The sequence below is a fragment of the Euprymna scolopes genome, chromosome 19 (assembly GCF_053919585.1).
Source record: "Euprymna scolopes isolate OS-2025 chromosome 19, ASM5391958v1, whole genome shotgun sequence".
In the NCBI taxonomy this organism is placed as follows: domain Eukaryota; kingdom Metazoa; phylum Mollusca; class Cephalopoda; order Sepiida; family Sepiolidae; genus Euprymna; species Euprymna scolopes.
Window position 1 is genome coordinate 47,059,977 of NC_136500.1, and position 20,634 is coordinate 47,080,610.

The 20,634-nt window shown below is 35.8% G+C and overlaps 1 protein-coding gene and 1 pseudogene across 2 annotated transcripts in view; one reads left to right on the forward strand and one right to left on the reverse strand.

The window, feature by feature from the left end:
* The window catches only part of LOC145303554 (uncharacterized), a 322,732-nt gene that overhangs the window by 255,797 nt on the left and 46,301 nt on the right, over positions 1-20,634 (reverse strand). The gene's annotated exons all lie outside the window — the stretch shown is intronic.
* Positions 824-957, forward strand: LOC145240534 (U2 spliceosomal RNA; annotated as a pseudogene).

Here is a 20,634-nt window from a genome sequence, read left to right on the forward strand (position 1 = left end):
GTAGATAAAAATACGTTGAGTATATAGGTTGAGAATTGTTCTCTCTCTCTCTTACGCACACACACACACACACATTTTCACTTTTATAGATATAATAGATAGATTATGCTAGATATATTTCCATATGTCTGAATACCCTATATACAAATTTTCAAATCTGTAGATAAAAAATGTATTGAATATATAGGTTGAGAATTGTTGTCTCTCTCTCTCTCTCTCTCTCTCTCTCTCTCTCTCTGGCTACCTCACACACACACACATTTTCACTTTTATAGATATAATAGATAGATTATGCTAGATATATTTCCATATGTCTGAATACCCTATATACAAACTTTCAAATCTGTAGATAAAAAATTTGTTGAGTATATAGGTTGAGAATTGTTCTCTCTCTCTCACACGAAACTGTGCGCTCGGCTTCTTCCCCCCCTTCCCACCCCAAATGCTTTGGAAACTGTGCACTGTTTTTGTTGGTTTTCAAGCTGCCTCTTCCCCCCCCACACACACAGTTTAACAGTAGTAGGAGGTCAAGAGAAAGAGGGTGAGAGAGAGAGAAGAGTAAGTTGGTGAGAGAGAGAGAAAAGAGAAAGAGGGTGTTGGTTTTATATTTTTATTATCGTCTAATATTTTGAAAGCTGAATTTCTAATAAAATGTGCATCTATAGGAGATAATGCCTGGGAATGTGTTCCCCCCCCACACAGTTTAACAGTGGTGTGACGTCAAGAGAAAGAGGGTGAGAGAGAGGGAAGAGTAAGTGGGTGAGAGAGAGAAAAAAAAGAAAGACGGTGTTGGTTTTGTGAAAAAAGTTGTTATTTACAATTGTTCGCATTCTTGGCCTTTTGGTCAAGATCAAAGTGTAGTATCTGTTCTTCAGATGCTGCACTTCTATTTCTTGTTCTCTTTCGGTGGAGGAGAAATCCTCCACGACTGAGACAATTTTTATTTTTGTACCTTTTCTCCACGTTAAAAAACGACCCTGGTGTCTAACTCTGTCCCGTGGGGAGGCATAGTAAATAGGTACAATTGTTCGCCATTAGTGGATGTTGACGTCACGTCACGTGACATGACTAAGCGTTTTTTTTTTTAGTATGAATAACATTTTTTGTTTTAATTATAAAGTCTACACTTAATTTTATAGAAAATGCTGTATATATAATAGAAAAAAAAAATTACTGGTTTTGTTGGATTCAAGTGGATCCCCCCCCTCCAGTTTAAGAGATAGCAGGTCACGTGGTAATATACAAAATGGCTAGCGTAAATATAAAGATCGGTTTTTTTATCGACGAATATTTTGAAAGCTGAATTTTTTTTTATTCCTGTACATTTTTTCCTGATATTTTTCGTTAAAACTCTTGTATAAATACTATTTTTAACCAGTTAAATACGTTGGAGACATTGTCATGGAGTTTAATAATCTCTAGAACAAAGCAGAAGAGAAATTACAAAAGTATCGGTAAAACAAAGTGTTTGTTTACATTTGTTCGCCATTACTGGATGTTGACGTCACGTCACGTGACATGACTAAGCGTTTTTGGATTATGTAATATTAACATTAAAATGACAGGTTTTTTGGGGGGCCCCCCTAGGAGAGAAATGATCAGTTCACCCCCTTTTAATGGTCCGTTTGGTGTGGAATTTCGATATTTGTCATGCGGGTGATCAAGGTTCAATATGATACATAATTTGTCAACTTTGGTTGTGTCTGTCAAAAGTTTGAGCTGACGTCACGTCACGTGACACGTATTGAATAACGTTAAAATGACAGGTTTTTTTGGGGGCCCCCCTAGGAGAAAAACGATCAGTTGACCCCTTTCTACTGGTCCGTTTGACGTGAAATTTCGATATTTGTCATCCGGGTGATCAAGGTGCAATATGATACCAAATTTGTCAACTCTGGTTCCGTCTTTCAAAAGTTTTAGCGTTACAAACAAACATACATACATACATACATACACACCGATTTTTGCCTTTTATATATATAGAAGATATAGAAGGAAAGTAGCCTAGAGAAACAAACGTTGATTAATTCACATTTAGTATACTAATAAATATGTCGTGGGCAGCAAATATTCATTTCCACTAACGTTGTCGAATTGAAACAAACAACTCATAACAGTTACCGAGTTACGTTTTATTTGTCCGTGGACCAAACTAGTTTTTTTTTTTTTTTTTTGGTTTTTTCAATTTGTGAGATACAAAATAAAGGCAATATTCCAAACGAGTTGCTTTATTATTATACAAATAATTATATAATTATTATACAAACTTTTATCAGTAACTATACATCATATTTTTTTTAATTTCGATATTCTCGTGTTAATTTCAGCAACCTCATAACCCTAACTTATTTTTGTCTCTTAGTCCTCGCATTCCATGAGCGATGTTTCTAATAAAGAGAGAATTTCCGTTTTCCATCTAACACTTATCATCGGCTTTTTTGTTTGTTTTGTTTTGTGTCTTTGACTTTGAAGTAATATTTTTCTTATTTTTAGCTCCTGATATATCAAGTGGCTTTCTGCCTTCTTTAGAGCGATTTCCATAAAAAATGGCATTTATATTTGAAAAAATAATACAAAAGGAAATCTTTATATAAATTAGAGTGAACGTGCATCTGTGTATGTTCACTGCAGACCGTGATCGTCGGCTCGTTCTCTGTTTGAATTCAATGTCAATTATTATTTGGTCTTGGTCACTGCTGTAACAAAAGAAAGAATCTCCATTCTAAAGAAAATCACAACTCAATCTTAAAATGATAACTAATGATATATATATATATATATATATATATATATATATATATATATATATATATATATATATATATATATATATATAGCCAGTAGAGTTTAGTTTCCTAGAAGTACATCCAATGAAACAACATGTGTCTACCAAAATAGTGCTCAATGAGTGAACAGAGCAGGTATATTAATTTTATTTATACAAACATTAATGGCTACATATGTGCATACATGTTTCTGTAATCACCCACGCTGGGGGATTACAGAATCAGGCCAAGAATTACCGACGGTAATTCTTGGCCTGAAGACGTAATCCCCCAGCGTGGGTGATTACAGAAACATGTATGCACATATGTAGCCATTAATGTTTGTATAAATAAAATTAATATATATATATATATATATATATATATATATATATATATATATATATATATATATATATATACTAGCAGGCTTAAATATGATATTTTTATTCATGCAGATTTCATATTCATTATTATAGAGCCAATTCTTTATTGATTATTATATTGTACCCAGTACAGAATAGAGATTTTAAAAGTGTAAAAACTATATATGAGTTGGATGCTATCAGCTAGATTCGAAACTAAAATATATAGCTCTCCAGCCTTATTCGTTACCATCCGAGCTAAGTCCATATTCATATCAACACTTTCAAAATTAACATAATTTTATAAATGTGTGTGTGCATATATAGAATATACACATTTAGTCGACTTATGCCTGCCAAATTCCAACTCTTAAATTTTGACTCTTTAGCTGCTATTTGTATTGACTAAAAATCAAATCGAATTTGTTCCACAGGTCTGAATCTCCTATATATCAAGTTTCAAGTCTGTAGACCTAAAATTGATAGAGTAGTTTGCTAGAGACCATTCCACACACACGGAGACAAGATCACTTATATATATATATATATATATATATATATATATATATATATATATATATATATATATATATATATGAGAATAATGGAAATAGTATTCTGACAAAATAGAGAAATAAAAAGGAACAAACCATATAATGTATTCATCAACATTTCGTCTTTATTTCATCCAGAGGAAGTCTCGAAATAAAAAAAAAAAAGCTTTCGTGGACATACAAAACATGCACGTCCATTTTGCCATATATATATATATATATATATATATATATATATATATATATATATATATATATATATATATTCTGGGTGCCCGACATTGCCCGGGTGTTTGGAAGTGTGCGTTGAGAAAAAAAATAAATTAAAAAAAAAAAAATGGTAGTAGGCAGGCAGGCTCGAACCTATACTGCGAAGGAGAAAAAGAATGTGAAAAAAAAAAAAAAACGTGACGTCTTTGCTGTTGCACGCATCACCAAACCGGAAGTAACAGGTTTAAATTAAGACTAGACAATCAGAAAGAGGGGATGACTTTCGAAAATATCGCCGAAAAAAGCGACCTGCTCCATGTAGAAAAGTGCCCAGTTGAGGGTGAAGGAATTAATGTTTTTGGCCAATTTTTCGATATTTGTCGTCCTGAGGGTCGAGCTTCAAAATGATACCGATCTCGGGAAAATCCATTGCCTCTGTCGAAAGTTGTTGCAATATATACATACATACATTTAAACAGACAGGTGAGATTTATATTATAGATAACTGCTACAATACAATAAACATTTACCTTTAGCATGTTGAACTGGCTTCCTCTGAAGGAGCAAAACAGGAAGTGTCTACGGAATATTAAATTCCCAAGTGATCCTTAGTCGAATATATATCCTGATCAAGGAAGATGATGACATTAGGTTTTTGCAGTTCTCTGAGGGAGATGTCAATGTCCTTCTACATGTAGCATCTGGTAATTCCAAATGTTCACCCATCTGGTACTAATCAGGCTGAACATTGCTTAACTTTGGTGATTTAATGGAAATCAATGTGACAATATCATTATGCCGTATATTTATGTATAAATAATAATACAATACATCAATACATATATATATATATATATATATATATATATATAATTATATGTATATATATATAAATATAAAATAAAAAATTACAATTAAATTTACCAAAATGATCCAAGATATATATATATATATATATATATATATATATATATATATATATTTAGTAAGATGATTGATAATTTATAATTAAAATTAAAAATTAAAACTCGGTTTCATAAGGAAGAACACAACAAAGTCAATAAATTGTACGATCGTTTCGGAAACGATTTCTAATTTTTAATTTTAATTATAAATTATCAGTCATCTTACTAAATATTAAAATAGCTCTAGGATATTTATGCCTATTGAGCTTATTATATATCTACATTACAACGAGCACTGTTTTTCTTGTATTTTAATTACATTAGTGATTTTACTATTATATTAAAATACACTCTGCTCTTTAGACTGCTGTTCTAATTCTCTTTATATATATATATATATATATATATATATATATATATATATATATATATATATATATATATATATATATACGTTCTAAAAGTAATTATTTTCTATTCTGCCTTAATTGATCAGAGGAGATTGCAAATTACATTGTTATGTGCAACTAAGGAAGTAACTCTTATCTTGGACGTACGTCAGAATCAGAGATGCATCATTGAATTCCTGGCAAAAGGGCATTGAGAATGGTAGCGATCATGTAGAAAGACAAATTCAGAATAACAAAAGGTCGCTCGTTTTAATAGTACCATTCCCGTCTTCGTAGCTCTGCAACTATTTTAGTTAAAAAAAAACAATAGGAGGTTTTACTTTTGGAACAATCCTCGTATATATTGCTACAATAATACAGAGATGCATTCTTTAGACTTTGAAATTGTATAGGATATAATTTTATTGAATTAAGATATAAGTTTTTTTTTGCAGCTCCCACATGGAGATCCTCCTAAATATAGCATCTGGAATTCTCAAATAATCACCCATCTGGTATTTACCAGGCTCAACATTGTTTAATTCCAATAATCTAATGGGAATCGATGTGACACTGTAATTATATTGTATATATAATATATATTGCTACAATAATATATATATATATATATATATATATATATATATATATATATATATTGCTACAATAATATATATCTATATATATATATATTGCTACAATAATATATATATATTGCTACAATATATATATATATATATATATATATATATATATATATATATATATATATATATATATATATATATATTATCCCTGGGCCACCATCAACCGCCACAAGAGTCAAGGGAAATTTAACATTTATAAAACCAAATACAAGCATAATTTTATTAAGACAATCTATAGTGATCGGGCAACCAGAAATCGTGATCTCACACTAAGCCATCCGATTGGATGCATATGCTGCTACAATAATTGAAATTGTATAGGATTTTATTTTGTGTAATTAAGTTCCCCTTATAAGGTTCTTCAAATGATGGCGGTTTTCTCAACCTTTGAGGATCTATTTCATTTTCTGTAATGTAAGAGTGAAAATGAATTGAAAACTTCAAAATAATTAATGAGATTTCTAAATGTGGGAAACGCGTTTTTAATATCTCTTCTCGCATCGGTAATTTCCTGGCAAGAAAGATTTCAAAACCTAAATTACTGCACAAACTTCTTTTTTTTTTTTCTAATAGAGTAATATATTACTTTGGAACAAATTACATAATAAGATTAAAAATAGCTCGCACTTAACTAACGAATTCAATAAAAATGGTACAGAAACGAAATTAATGGTGATATGGTTGGGGGGGAGGTCTGTCTGATAAAATATTTAGAAGTTGATCTGCATATTCATACATTTAGCCACACTAAAGGACCGTGATACAGTGAAACAGTTTGTCTTTGAATGACTATTAAAGCTTCTTCACAATTTTTTTGGTGGAGCACTTTCATCAAATTATATTGCCTGCTACTTACTTAGCATAATGCAAAGTTCTTTGTAAACAAACAAATGGAGAACTTTTAAAGTAGCGGTCAATATTTATATAAAGACATTGGAGATATGATTTATGAGCGCCGATATTGTGGCTTGGAAGTAAAACTGGTGATTATCAACTTGATGGTTGTATGTTCGAATACTGGTTTGGTATGGGTGCTAGTCTAGGGTGTTAGAAGCAATGCGATACAGTGTAATATTGTGGCTTCACAAAAAAGTGCAGTGACCTGAAGGTCAAATTAACCCTGAGCTTCAACTTAGAATGTAGGAGATCATGGAACACTCATTCTATTGATGGTTGTTGCTACGAAGAGATGATATTAGATGTTGTTGGCTGTTGGCATCCGTCAGTCTAGAAGACTATGGGGATGCGTCTATAGAGGTGGTTGAACACTGTGTTCTGTAGCTGAATAAGCCTCTTTTCAAACTACAGTGTCAGTTGCAGACATCGCAGGTGAAGGTCGGTACGTCATATTGTTGGTCTGTTGAATTTTGTTGATTCGCCTTCCTGAATAATCTTTCGTCTCTGCTCGTTCTGCAATGGACCTTTCGCTAGTGGTCAGGCCTTTGATTACCGTTTGTCTCCAGATGTTGTGGACTTTAGCTTTGGACTCCCAGCTAGTAGGGTCAATATCACCTGCTTTCATGTCGTGCTTGCACATGTTGACATAGCGGAGGTAAGGACGACCAATTTTTCTTTTGCCAGTAGTGAGTTCACCGTTTGTAATGTCTTTTGGGATTTGCCCATTGTTCATAGCCTATCCAGCATAGATGTCTTTGGCAAAGGAGGACGAACATCGAGGGGATACCAGCCCTTGCAAACACAACATTATTTGTAGCTTTGTCCCTCCAAGAAATTCCGAGAATTCTCAGCAGACTATTATAATTAGATGACAATATGACAATATCCTGGAAGTAGTAGACTTTTCTGATATCTAGGCGATACAATGTTGTGACCCTTTGGCTGTAATCATAGTATAGTATCTCTGTTAACTGTGGCAGGCAGGGCCAAGTGTCAAAACATTATTATTATTATTATTATTATTATTAATTGATTCGAGTGCTGAATCGATTATTATGATTAGAAAAATAAACAATTAGATTGGGAAAAAGTAACTGACAACTGAAATAATAATGTGAAAATAGAAAATACATGTAAACATAATTTTGGTTTGCATAAACAAATAAATAGATTGAGGTTACGTCAGCTGTTGGTCTTAGACACATGATGAGATGTAGATTTGGGGAGATTCTAGTCAGTCGTTAGCTGAACATCAGAGAGAATGGATGACTCAAGGGGGAGTTGGTCTCTCCATGAGGCAGGGAGCAGTGTTTTCTCAGGCAGCCAAGATGTGAAGAAATTGTAATCTCTGAATATGCTGGCCAGAATCATGAAAATAAATGTTCGTATATAATCCAGATATGTGTTGTGTTTATTTACACCTGTTAGAAAGATCTGTTTGTTTACAACTGTTTCGATACGTCCACGTCAATCGTTTCCTTTTAGAACTGTTGCATAAATATTAAAATATACACACTAGACGATCAACTAAATGATACAACATATATACATACACACATTTACATGCACATGAATATACAGATAAAATATAAACCCCCCACTATTCAACACGTATGTTGTTTTAGAACATATTCATATACACACACAATGTGACAGAGATATGCAGAGAATGCAGATGGCAGCTTAAATGAAATTCTGAAAGATGTCACCTCTGATAACATCATGAGCTTTCTTTCTCTAGATTCTTTCCACTATTTAGGAGTTAAACTGGGCACAGTACAAGAGTTAAGGCAGCATGGGCATAATTTTGTGAACTGCTGCCTCTGATAATATAATGAGCTGTTCCACTCTACACCCGGGGCAACTTATATAGCAGTTGGGTGCTTGTTAAGCTATAGTCGACAAATCGATTTTTTAAATATATCGTTTTAAGCAAAACAATATTACGTATTTAACTGTCATGTTGAAAATAGAAATATATCCAAAAATTACGAAAAATCATTGAGTAGAACAACTGCTATTGTGTTTTTAGTAAAAAAAAAGTCTATCGCTATAGACAACAAATATTTCAGCCATGGCACAAATAATTTCAGTTATGCCCCTTGCATGCAGCCTCCTACTGCCTACTTTATAACGTCTAAGAAAAATGTGATTTTACCAAATTGTCTGTAAAAATTACTTTTAACTATAAATAACTTTCTACTCAATGAATTTTCGTAATTTTTTGATATATTACTATTTTCGATATGACAATTATGTACGTAATATGGTTTTTGCTTAAAACAACATATTCAAAAAACTGATCTGTTGACTGTATCTTAAGCACCAGCAGCTGTGTCAGGTGCATTATATGGCAGCAAAGGCTGGACCTTCATCCACTCGTTTCTTGTCCGACTGCAGTCCAATGACAGATCCATGATCAGATGGATCTGCAATGTGATATCTGGCCGAACCCAAACACATTTGACCAGCACATTATCCTAAAAACAAATCTATTACGCTGGTATGATCTGGATAAACCATTGCAGAAGTATAGACCTGTCAGATCGCAAGAAGGTTGGCCGGCTAAGGTAACTTGAAAACAATTAATTAAAAAGAAACCAAAGGGTGAAATTTGGAAACAGTTTACTTGCTGAAATATAAGGCCTGGCATGAGCAAATATTAAAACTGTCTAATTAGATATGAAATCTGACCAAACGCAACACGTCAGGTGAAAGAATCTGCTGAAAGCACATTTGCCCAGCAGAGGTTATCCTAAGAACAAATCTGAGCAGGCCCAGCACATCAGATAGGAAGATTTGCTGAAAACATTACACTTGTCCAGCACGGAAATTATCTGAAATATGAATCGATTATGCTGGCATGATCATGTGGCACATTCATCCTCGTTATATGAATGTCCTAAATTAAAGGAAAGTTGGTTGGCCAAGAAAAACTTGGAAATAAATGATTGAATAAGACTGCATGGGTTGGAATTGGAAGGGGAACTTGCCTAATGTCAGAAAATGTCTGACTTTTGAACAAAGAAAAAGTGACATTAAATAAATAGCATATAATATATAATAAGATAGTTTATTTCAACGGCCATCATTTGCACATTTTAAGAAGTGTTGAACATGGATTTGATAAAGGGATATTTCCCAAAATATTATCATATGTGAATTCCAGCATTAAATGACTTTGAAAGCAAGCAAGACTTTTGGACCAAAGATGAACTCTGGCGTCTTGATCAGAAGACAAGGAAACTAATGAATTATGCCTGAAAGATGATACATGACGAGGAACATAGATGAAAGAGGACTGGTAACTATAGAAGATTGTGTGAAAGACACAAAAAAGATTGGGAAAAGTATGTCAGAATACAGAAAAATTAATCACCACAGCAAGAGACACCATAAAAATGAACAATATAGGAAACAACAAAACCAGAAACAAAAATACAAAAAACAAAAGATGGGAAGAGAAAGAGCTACATGGACGATTCATAAGAATGACAAGAGAGAAGAATCCCAAAAACACCTGGACATGACTAAAAAAAGAATACATGAACAGAGAAGCGGAATCACTACTGAGAGTTGTACAGAACAATGCAATTAAAACTAACCACATTAAAGCTAAAATAGATAAAACCAGGAAAACAGTAAATGTAGACCTTGTGGCAAAGAGATAAAACGGCAAACCATATAATAAGTGAATGCAGCAGGCTAGCCCCCAAAGGGCATAGGGAAAACAGTACACTGGGAACTATGCAAACGACTTCATTCCCAATATGCAGGCAACTGATATAGGTATTTAGTTCTCTCCCACTGCAAGAACTGTGACACCAAGGTCAGAAAGTGGTATTGAGAAGTCAGAGCCCCCTAGGAGGAGCAATGTGACCTAAAAAAAGTGCCTGTGCAGCCCTGTTGACATTCCCCAGTAAAGACACCTCAGGCGATTAACAATAACTAACCCCTTCTCAAAGAGAGAAGGCAAAGTCTGGGAGGATGAACCTCCTAAAACTACACAGAACCAGTATTACACCAGAATCAACAGGGTTCAGGTTATTACAAGAATGGTCAAATCTCTGTTGATTTTGAGGCTCAAGGATAAAAATCCCTAGCAGGTACACATGATACAGACACAAACTGGAGACAGTACTGGAACATGACGGTTTTTGTTGTTGTTCATCCGTCGGAACGACAAGGACCATCTGATCATCCTGTAGGGTAGGGTGAGGGAAGTCATCATCGGTGAGTGCAGATATGGCTGATAATCCCAATCTTTGCTTGAAAAGTTCTATTGTAGTGGGAACAGGGAATCGTAGCAGATGTCGAGAGCTTCAAAACATTGTCCTTCCTGACCTTTCTACACTTTCTGTAATAACTTTTCGGTTACTTTCATATTTGCAGGCACCGTCATGAACAGTGGCTCTCCACTTGGTTCTATCTAAAGCTGTCTGCTCCCATGATGACAGATCAACGTTGAAAGCTCTTTCCATGTTGGAGCTCAGCAAACAGAAGCTTCTTGGGTAGTCTGTAGTCTGGCATTTGGGCTACATGACCAGCCCAGCAAAGCTGAAACTTCATCAGAATAGTGGGATGCTTGGGAGTCCAGCACAAGTGAAGACTTCTGTGTCTGGTATCCTTTCCTGCCAGTATATGTCAAGCAGTTTGGTGTGGAAGCGGTTTAATTTTATAGCATGCCATTGTTAGATATTCCACAACTCACATCCATAGCGTAAGGTGGTGAGTATGATAATTTTAGAAACTTTGATCTTTGTCATGGAGGTGGTGCCTCTTCTCTCCCATACATTCTTGTGGAGTCTGCCAAAGGTAATGCTTGCTTTAGCGAGTCTGGTGTTGATTTCATCGTCAATGATTACATTTTGGGAGAGCATACTGTCAAGGTAGGTGAACTTATCAGCCGCATTGTGTCTTACTACCCCAATGGAAATGTTGGGTTCTGCATATGGTTTTCCCGGAACAGGCTGATGCATCACACCAGTCTTCTTGGTAGTGATTGTGAGACCAAAATTTTCACAAGCTTCTGAGGATATGTTTGCATGCCTACCTCAGAGGTTGCATTAAGGGCACAATCATCAGCAAACAGAAGATCATTTACAGTGTCTGATGCAACCCTAGATTTTGCTTGTAGCCTCCTGAGGTTCAAATCTGTACCTGATTCCAATGCCCACTCCAAAGGCATCCATCAGTATCACAGAGAAGATGAGGGAGAACAGGATGGGAGCCAAAACATACCCCTGTTTCACTCCATTTGTGACTTCAAAAGGGTCAGAGCTCTCCCCATGATCTTGCATTCTGGCCATCATTCCATCATGAAACTGACGTATGATGGCAATGAATTTTCTAGGACACCCATACTTTGCCATTATTCACCAGAGGCCTTCTCTGCTTACATTTTTAAAGGCTTTGGTCAGATCAACATAGGTGGAGTAAAGGTCTACACTTTGTTCTTGGCAATTTTCTTGGAGCTGCCTAGCAGCAAATACCATATCAGTAGTATCACGATCCTTACGGAATCCACATTGGCTCTCTAACAAGAGGTCTTTTTCCAGATGAACTATGAGCCTGTTCCGCATTACTCAGGTCAGTACCTTTCCTGCAATGCATCGCAGAGATATATAGAATATGGTTATAGCAGGCCTGGTGGTTACTTTTATGCTTGTATAAATGTATGATGGAGGCATCTTTTAAGTCTTGGGGAAGATCTTGCCAGATGATGTAGAAAAGCTCATGGAGTTTTCAGTCAGGGTCTTGCCGTCCTCTTTATATATCTCAGCTGGGACAGAGTCTGAGCCAGGTGCTTTCTCAGTGGTCAACAGGTGGATTGCTTTCTCAGTTTCTTTGAAGGTTGGGAGTTCATCCAATTTCTCGTTCATGGTAATTTGGGGGAGACGGTCAATAGTCTCATAATTTATGGTAGAGGGACGGTTTAATATACCTTTAAAATGCTCTGTCAGTGAAGATAGTGGATCTATTTGCAGTGAGGAGAGGTGGTGATTTGGATGGAGTTGGACCATAAATTACATGGTAACGTACAGGTGATGACAGGAATTTAGTTCCTTTTAAATAATAAAGGGTTCAAGAGTATTTTGCCACCTAAAATCCAGTCTTACCGACAAAATACCATACCCTGAACCATACTCTGAACCATACCCTGCCTGCCAGATTAGTATGCACAAGTCAAACGATAGTGCAACCACCAAATTTTGTTGTTCGTTTATATTATTTGCGCATGGAAATCCTGACAGCAGTCATCAAAGTTACATTTCGAGCAAATTTTGTGACAACCCCACCCCAACTCATATAATAGTGTCCATTCCAAAAGCCATTTTTAACATGAGGAGGTCGGGGTGTCTATTCCGAAAGCCGCCCTTAACATGAGGAGGTTGGGGGTTAGGAAACAACAACAACAACAACAACAACAACAACAACAACAACAACAACAACAACAACCGTACTTTCATTTTTTACGTTGGGAGGGGGTGCTACCACCGGGCAACGCCAGTAAATGGGTCCTGCTGGTAATAATAATAATAATAATAATAATAATAATAATAATAATAATTAATAATAATGATAATTTAGTTTTGTTGGAAAAAAGGAACACAAAGCAATAATCATTGATATAGCAGTGCCAGCTGATGTGAATGTGGAGGTGGGGGAGAAGGTCGTGAAGTACCAAGATTTGAAAAGGAGATAAAAAAATTGTGGAAGTTGAAGAAGGTAGAAGTTGTACCTTTTGTGATGGGAGCCCTGGGGAGCGTAGTAAACGGATTTGACAAGGGGATTGAGAAAATTGGAATCCATTGCAATGTTGGAGTACTTCAAAAGACTGCCTTGTTGGGAATTATTTGTTTACAGTCGTATTTCGTAGTAATTTTCGCCTTGACATCTTACACTGAATGTCAACGAGCATGCAAGTTGTGAATATTCAAGGCTTGCTTGTATTTTTGTAATGTTTTCAAGCAAGGTTTCACTTTTTCTTTTGTGTTGCGAAATGCGACGCACACAAGCGAGGCGAAAAATATGCAAATCAGTGAGAAGAGGAGATGACATTTGAGCTTATCTGTCATCAGAATCCATTCGTCGAGCTCTTCGCCGTTTAGAGACACAAAAAGACGAGTCTCGTTTAATTCTTCGTCACGGCTGACGATGACTTCTTCCTGGTTTGTAAGGCTTCTTAACATTGTCCATTTAGATTAACGCTTTGTATTCGAAACTGTGTCAGTGCCGGCGAGCACTTTCTCCCTTTTCACACGCAAATTTAAAAATGCCTTTCCAAAAGCATCGGCTGTTGCTTTTTAAAAAAATATATGGTTATTACGTCTCTGTCAGAATGTTTGAGAGGAGACGGGGAATCGTTTCCTTTGCATTATACTCGTCCAGACTAGTGTATTCTGCCATCCTCCACTGTATAATAAAGACCAATAAGAATTTATTTGTGCATAGGTATCCGCCTCGTCACGCAAAAGTTAGCGAGTGAAAATGTTCAGAAGAAACCATTTTATGTGCATAGAGGAAGGGAGAAAGCAGATAGCAAGTTCAATAATCGAAAATGTCGAAAGTGCTGGAAAACTGAGTAAACAAGATGCTGATAACCTATGTTCATTTATTATGATCCGCCTATTAGTATAAAATCGGCAATACCAACAGCTAGACACAAAATGTGAATAATAATAATAATAATAATAATAATAATAATAATAATAATAATAATAATAACTGTTATGGTGTTAAATGCTAATAAAACGAAAGGAACATAGGACTTTTAGAAATAAACATGTATTCACATATATTACAGGCAAGGCAGGTTGAGCAATACCATTCCTCAACTGTTGGGCATTTGCACATTAGCCACGTACCAATCTCTGACTGCCAGGCACCAGTACTCGTTATTGGAAGTGACGTTACCATAGGAAGTGACATCATGAGATAGTCCATTAATCGCATGCAGGGGGAGGCGTCTCCAACACCACCCCCCACCCAAGCTTTTTGTTTGTAAAAACTGCCAGTACCTCTTCCTTTTAGGGTTTACCATCAATAGCTCGGTAAACTTTCTCTCACGGAACGACCGCCGTAGTTCAGGTGTTGGTTGAGGAGGTTCAAGATCAAGAATACTTCTGGAAATTCCTCTTTTAACTTGTCCTTCAGATGTTGCACCTCCGTAGACGAGTTTTCTACCCTATGGCAGAATTTATTCATAGGTTGGTCTCACAATTCGACTCGCTCCATCCAGTCAGTACCAAACAGGTTTTCGGATATCCTATGTACATACACTTTCACTTTTTTAGTAACACCATTTAACGTCACCGGGAGTGTGAGCTCTCCCTCAAATTCCACTTTATCGCTTGTCACAGCTCGAGCTGATTTATTTGTCTTCTGCATGGTTGGTTTCTTTAGACTTTTCCACGTCTTAAGGTTTATGATGGACAGGTCTGATCCGGAATCCAATTGTACATGCACAGTTTTATTTGCGATGTTAATTGTGACATATTTGTGCCGGTTCTTATCCCAATCCAAGTCGAATCTAGCCTGTCAGACGCTTTTCTTGACCTTGTTCTTCTTGTACTAGATCGCTTTGTGCCCTTCCTGCTCATCCGTTGCAGTACCTATCTTTGTAAAAACATTGACTCGACCAATATTTCCCACCACAGCGATAGGTAGGGGATCCGGGTCTTGTGAGTGGTTGGTACTTATTAGGTGTAGCCTGAATTTTCTTACTTCCAGCTTTTCTTTTTCAGGGTGAGTATTTTTCCAGTCTGAAGGTCGTCCTTCTAATGAATGTTGCGCCTGACTCCTCAATGTGTCTCGAGTTGTTCCTTATGCAGACTACCCATTGACAATCATCGGCCAACTTCTGGAGGGTGAAGCCATGTTCGCTCTCAAGTCTAGAGAGAACACATCGTCTAATCGCAACGTTTTTGGATGAGACTAGACCCTGCAAAAAAATTAAACACTTGAAGTCATCTGCCAATAAGTCAGACAGACGGAAATCATAGTAGGGTTTATTTATCACGGAAGCGAAGGTCAGGTAATCATCATCATCGCTTTTTGCGGGTTAAAGCACTTCCATCTTTTATGAAAGAGCATAGTATTCAGGATGAACAGTTCAGATAAAAATTTGACGGCTTCAGAGAATTCCAATTCACTCATCTTCCTCGGGAGAATATAATCCACAAACTTGCTATGTTCTGTGGTCCCTAATTTCGTCAAAAGTAGGTGAATTTTTTTAGCGTTGCTCCACTCTTGACAATCCACGGTGAATAGGTCCTCATATCTCCGAAAGAAAGCATCAAACATCCCATCCAACTCCGGTTGGTAGTTGAACATTTCTGTAGCGTTCCATATTGTACTTTGGGGAAAAGCAAACCTGACGTCCCTGTGTTCTGTTCTATCGAATATTTTTAACAATAGCTCTTCTTGTCTCTGTTGTTGAAGTAGTATTCTTTCCTCCAACGCTTTTTGCCTCTCTTGAAATTGTAACTGGAGCTGTTTATTACGTTCTTTTAAATTTTCCTCGACCTTCTGCTGTTGGTCCATCTGGGCCTTGATTAGCTGTATTAATATTGTTTTAATCTCCTCCATCTTGTAATAGCTTCTTTTCCAAGCGCCCGAAAAAAAAAAATTTATTTCCGGTTTTGATTGGAGAAGAGATATAAAATAAATAATAAAAAAGAAAATGTCTTTTCCTTGAGTGTGTGCGTATGAGGAGGAGGCAATGTATCCCTTAATTCTTGGTAAAAAACTTAGAGATAACCTAATATAAGGGTGGACAAAATAAATATTAAGTTGCGAAACAAAAAAAAAATGTACTGTGATACAATACAGTTGCAAAAGAATAAAAATAATTGTGGAATTGTCCGGAAGTCAACCAAAATGGCTAGTTTTTATGTGTGTGTGTAGGGGAGGGGACTTGTCCCCACGAGGAAGAAGAAAATTTTTTTCTCTTTAGAACCAACAGTTAAAAATAGAATATTTCAGAAAATTTTTCACTCAATGAAAAAGTATTTCCTTTAGACCAAGTAAAACGAAAGGGGAAAAAACATCTCTCTCCTGTTAAAAATTTGCATAAAGTTCGCAGCAAAAAGCAAAGGCAAAAAAACTTTTCTCTTCACTTGAAAAATGTCCAAATTTGCATAAGAATAAACAGTAGGCAAGTTACAATTGGAATTGTTTTCGCAGTGAAATTGGGTCAAAATTTTTCTCTTTTTTTCCCCTCCCCCTTGTTTCAATAAGCAACCAAGTTAATTTTTACGGCATTAACAAAAATGCGTTTGGTATAGTTTTTTTCAATTTATATATAGAGACAAAAAGATTACTTACAATTGAGTCAAGAGCTTTGCCTTGCGTTCGTTTATTTATTTTTTTTTGGTTTTAGAATTTTGTTTTTAGAAAGTAATTGCCAGCTGAATTCTTAGCTTGTAAATCCGAAGTTCTTTTGAAGTCAAATCAATTTCATCTTTTTTCCTTTTTTGTGTGGAGTTAACCCGTGTGAAAGTCGAATTTGACGTCGCTAGTTGTTGTGGTGTTAAATGGTAATAAAACAAAAGGAACACAAGACTTTTAGAAACAAACATGTTTTCACATATATTACAGGCAAGGCAGGTTAAGCAATACCATTCCTCACCTGTTGAGCGTTTGCACATGACCTCCTTGGCCGCGTACCAATCTCTGACTGCCAGGCACCGGCACTCGTTACTGGAAGTGACGTCACCAGAGGAAGTAACGTCATGAGATAGTCCATTAATTCCATGGAGGGGCGTCTCCAACAATAACATACAAAATGATAAACCCAAAACCCATTCAAGCAAGAAGCTTGGATGTCGTAATAATTAACAAAAACGAAAAATCCTGTCAAATCGTAGACTTTGCTGTTCCAGCTGACCACAGAGTGAATATCAAAGAAAAGGAGAAACGGAGCAAATACACAGAGCTAGCCAGAGGAAAGGGATATGGAAGATGAAGAAAATCAAAATAATACCTATAATAATAGGAGCACTAGGAACAATCCCAAAAAACTTGGAAAAAAGAATGGGAGAAATTGGAATCAAAGAAATAACTGCAAAAATACAACGAACAAAAATCATGAAAACAGCTGAAATATTAAGAAAATCCCTTGAATGTGGAAACTAACACACAGGAGCAACAAGTACGGGCCAGACAAAATGCTGCAAAGGCAAAACATGAAACACTATATGGAACCAAGAACACTGAAATCGCATATTTATAAGTTCTCTAACCCAACCCTACCCCCATTGCCCCCCCCCCAAAAAAAAGAGTGAGACTAAACAACCAAATAGAGTCAAGGAGTAAGGAAAGACTGATGAACTGACCAGACCTCAGCCGAATAAGTGCGAAGAGAACTGGCACCTTGGGGAGGCTTATTGTCACTCTAATCCCAACAAAGACCAATAGCTGCTGCCAACAAAAAATCAAGAATCTCTGTGTGAAAGTTCCTTGTGAGCCAATAATAATAAAAAGAGAAAAACATAAAAAACATATTTTCACATTTGCATCCATCCTGTTTCGTTTTCAGTTCTATTTATGGAATTTACGCTTTTATATATACATGGATACGGAATTAATTTTATGTATTGAATTTGCATGCCCAACATAAAAGCATTAAAACATTCTCAACAAAAAACTCGTCCAGCTACAATCACTGTCAATAATTTCTCTTTCTCTTTCAGTGTACCTAAAACTAAACAGAACTTCCATGAGAGGGTTACTTTATTAGAACTACTCATCTGTAGGTGCTGCTTTCCAGCTGATTACAGCACTACCGTTTTCAAGTCCAATGTAAACAAATTCTTGTTGAGCCATCCTTCTAAATAATCACTCTCTGACTAGTTGCAAACATTGTTGTGAATTCTCTTGATATTTCACTATCCACCTGACAAACTCAATGACCCTTATCCTCGAGATGCTTTTGGACCATTGATAAGAGGTGACAGATTAGTAAAAAACAACAAAAAGATATTTTGAAGTAATTTGTGTATTAAAAATTTGGTGCTATTGAATTTTCTCGACTGGAGCAATTTTGTTTCATTTATTTTACATATCAAATCGTCTCCTCTTATTGATGTTAAGCCACTTTTGTACCAAATGCATTAAACAGTTTTGCTAATTAGATATATTCACGAATATGTAAACAAATCTGCAAACTTTGCAGATTAAATTACTGAGGTCTGCATGCAGAGGGTCTATGGAACCTTATGACAATTGCGTTTACCAAAAAGAGTAACCTGGTTTATCTACACCACAGGTATATTTCTTGAATAGCACACCAGCTCCCTGGTTGGTGTATTTATTTCTCTCCTACTGAAAGAAATATGATATTTGGGTCGAAAAATGGGATTGAAAATCAACACCCCACAGGGGAGGAGGCACTCTGACCCAGCAAAATATGCCTGGGCAGCCCTGTCGGCATTCCCTGGTAAATGTGCTGCAGGCAATTAGCAATAAACTAACCAGAATTACACTGGAATCAATAGAAAAAAGGCCATTACAAGATTGATTTATACTCTATTGATTTGGTGTCCCGAGAGAAAATAATCCTTATGTAAACAATAAGAAGATAGACACATCCACTTTTGATCAAGGGGTTAACATATCGTCTGTTGTGTCTGCTTGATAGATTTTGTGTCAAGTTCTTGGCATCATTAATGGCAGGATTTTCTCTATACAACTAATTCTCTCCAGAGAATTATCTGGGCTTCAGACGTTATGCTGGAATTGAACGCTTGTAGTCATTGAAGTCATGAACAAACAATACATGTTTTTATATATATAGAGTATTTTGTAACATTCAGGCTGGTGTACCAGCCACTAGTCTCTCCTTCTTAGATAAGGTCCTTAAAAAAGAGCCTTTAATCTAATGTCCCTCACTGTCTACCAAGCTTCAGCCTCTGTCCTATCACTGCAACATTGCATTCTTGTGCTTGTTTCACAAGTACTTCAATTGAATGTGCTTTGACAAACTTGCTGCATTGGTGCCCCCTCCTCACTCGATGGAAACCGACCAACCCAACAGTCAGCAAAATTCCACCCTTTCACTGTAGAGGCCCTCAGATGCTGGAAAACTTCCTACTCTGATAGCTCCTTTCCTAGAATTGCTAGACTTTTGGAATTCCTTCCCTACTCCTGGTATTCCTGATTGTACCAACATGCAATAATTTAAATATAATGCGAACAAATATCTACCCTCTGCATAACTACCCACTTGGGATGCGGGTGAATAAAAGTATTTTTGTTTTTTTAATTGCACCCTCCCTCTCGAATACATCTCTTTTTCTCTAATAAATTATTTTTCAAAACATTTTTTCTTCCTAATAAATTATTTTTCAAAACATTTGTAACAGTCCTCTAACCTAATCCTAAACTAACCCTAACTGGTAACCACTCGGATTTAGGATTAGTGGTGAAAGAAATTTGTTAACTGTCATAAACCGCAAGAATGACCCGAAAATAGCTCATTTTACATTAAATTGATATACAAAACTTATGCCTCTATCTTAATTCTAAAATAATTAGGGTTTTGTGGGGGGTTTTCTTTTCTTTTTCTTTTTTCTTTTTTCAGAGAGCTCACATGTAACCGCCTACATCAAAATAGAATCCCATTTTGGGGGCTAGGTGGAGTTACATTGGAGGGAATTAATGTACAAATATAAAAAAAAAAAACAACATTTTTTTTATCACTATGATCTTTTTATTTTAAGGTAAAGAAAATAAGATAAAATCATAGTAACAGGCAATGCACAAACCCAAATTAACCAAAACGATATCACTCCGGTCAAGAAAGTTTAAAAGTACTAAAAGTTACTCATGCTAAACTGAATCAGAAAATCTATGGTCACCGATGATTCAGTAATCGATTTTAGTCGACAGATTAATAAT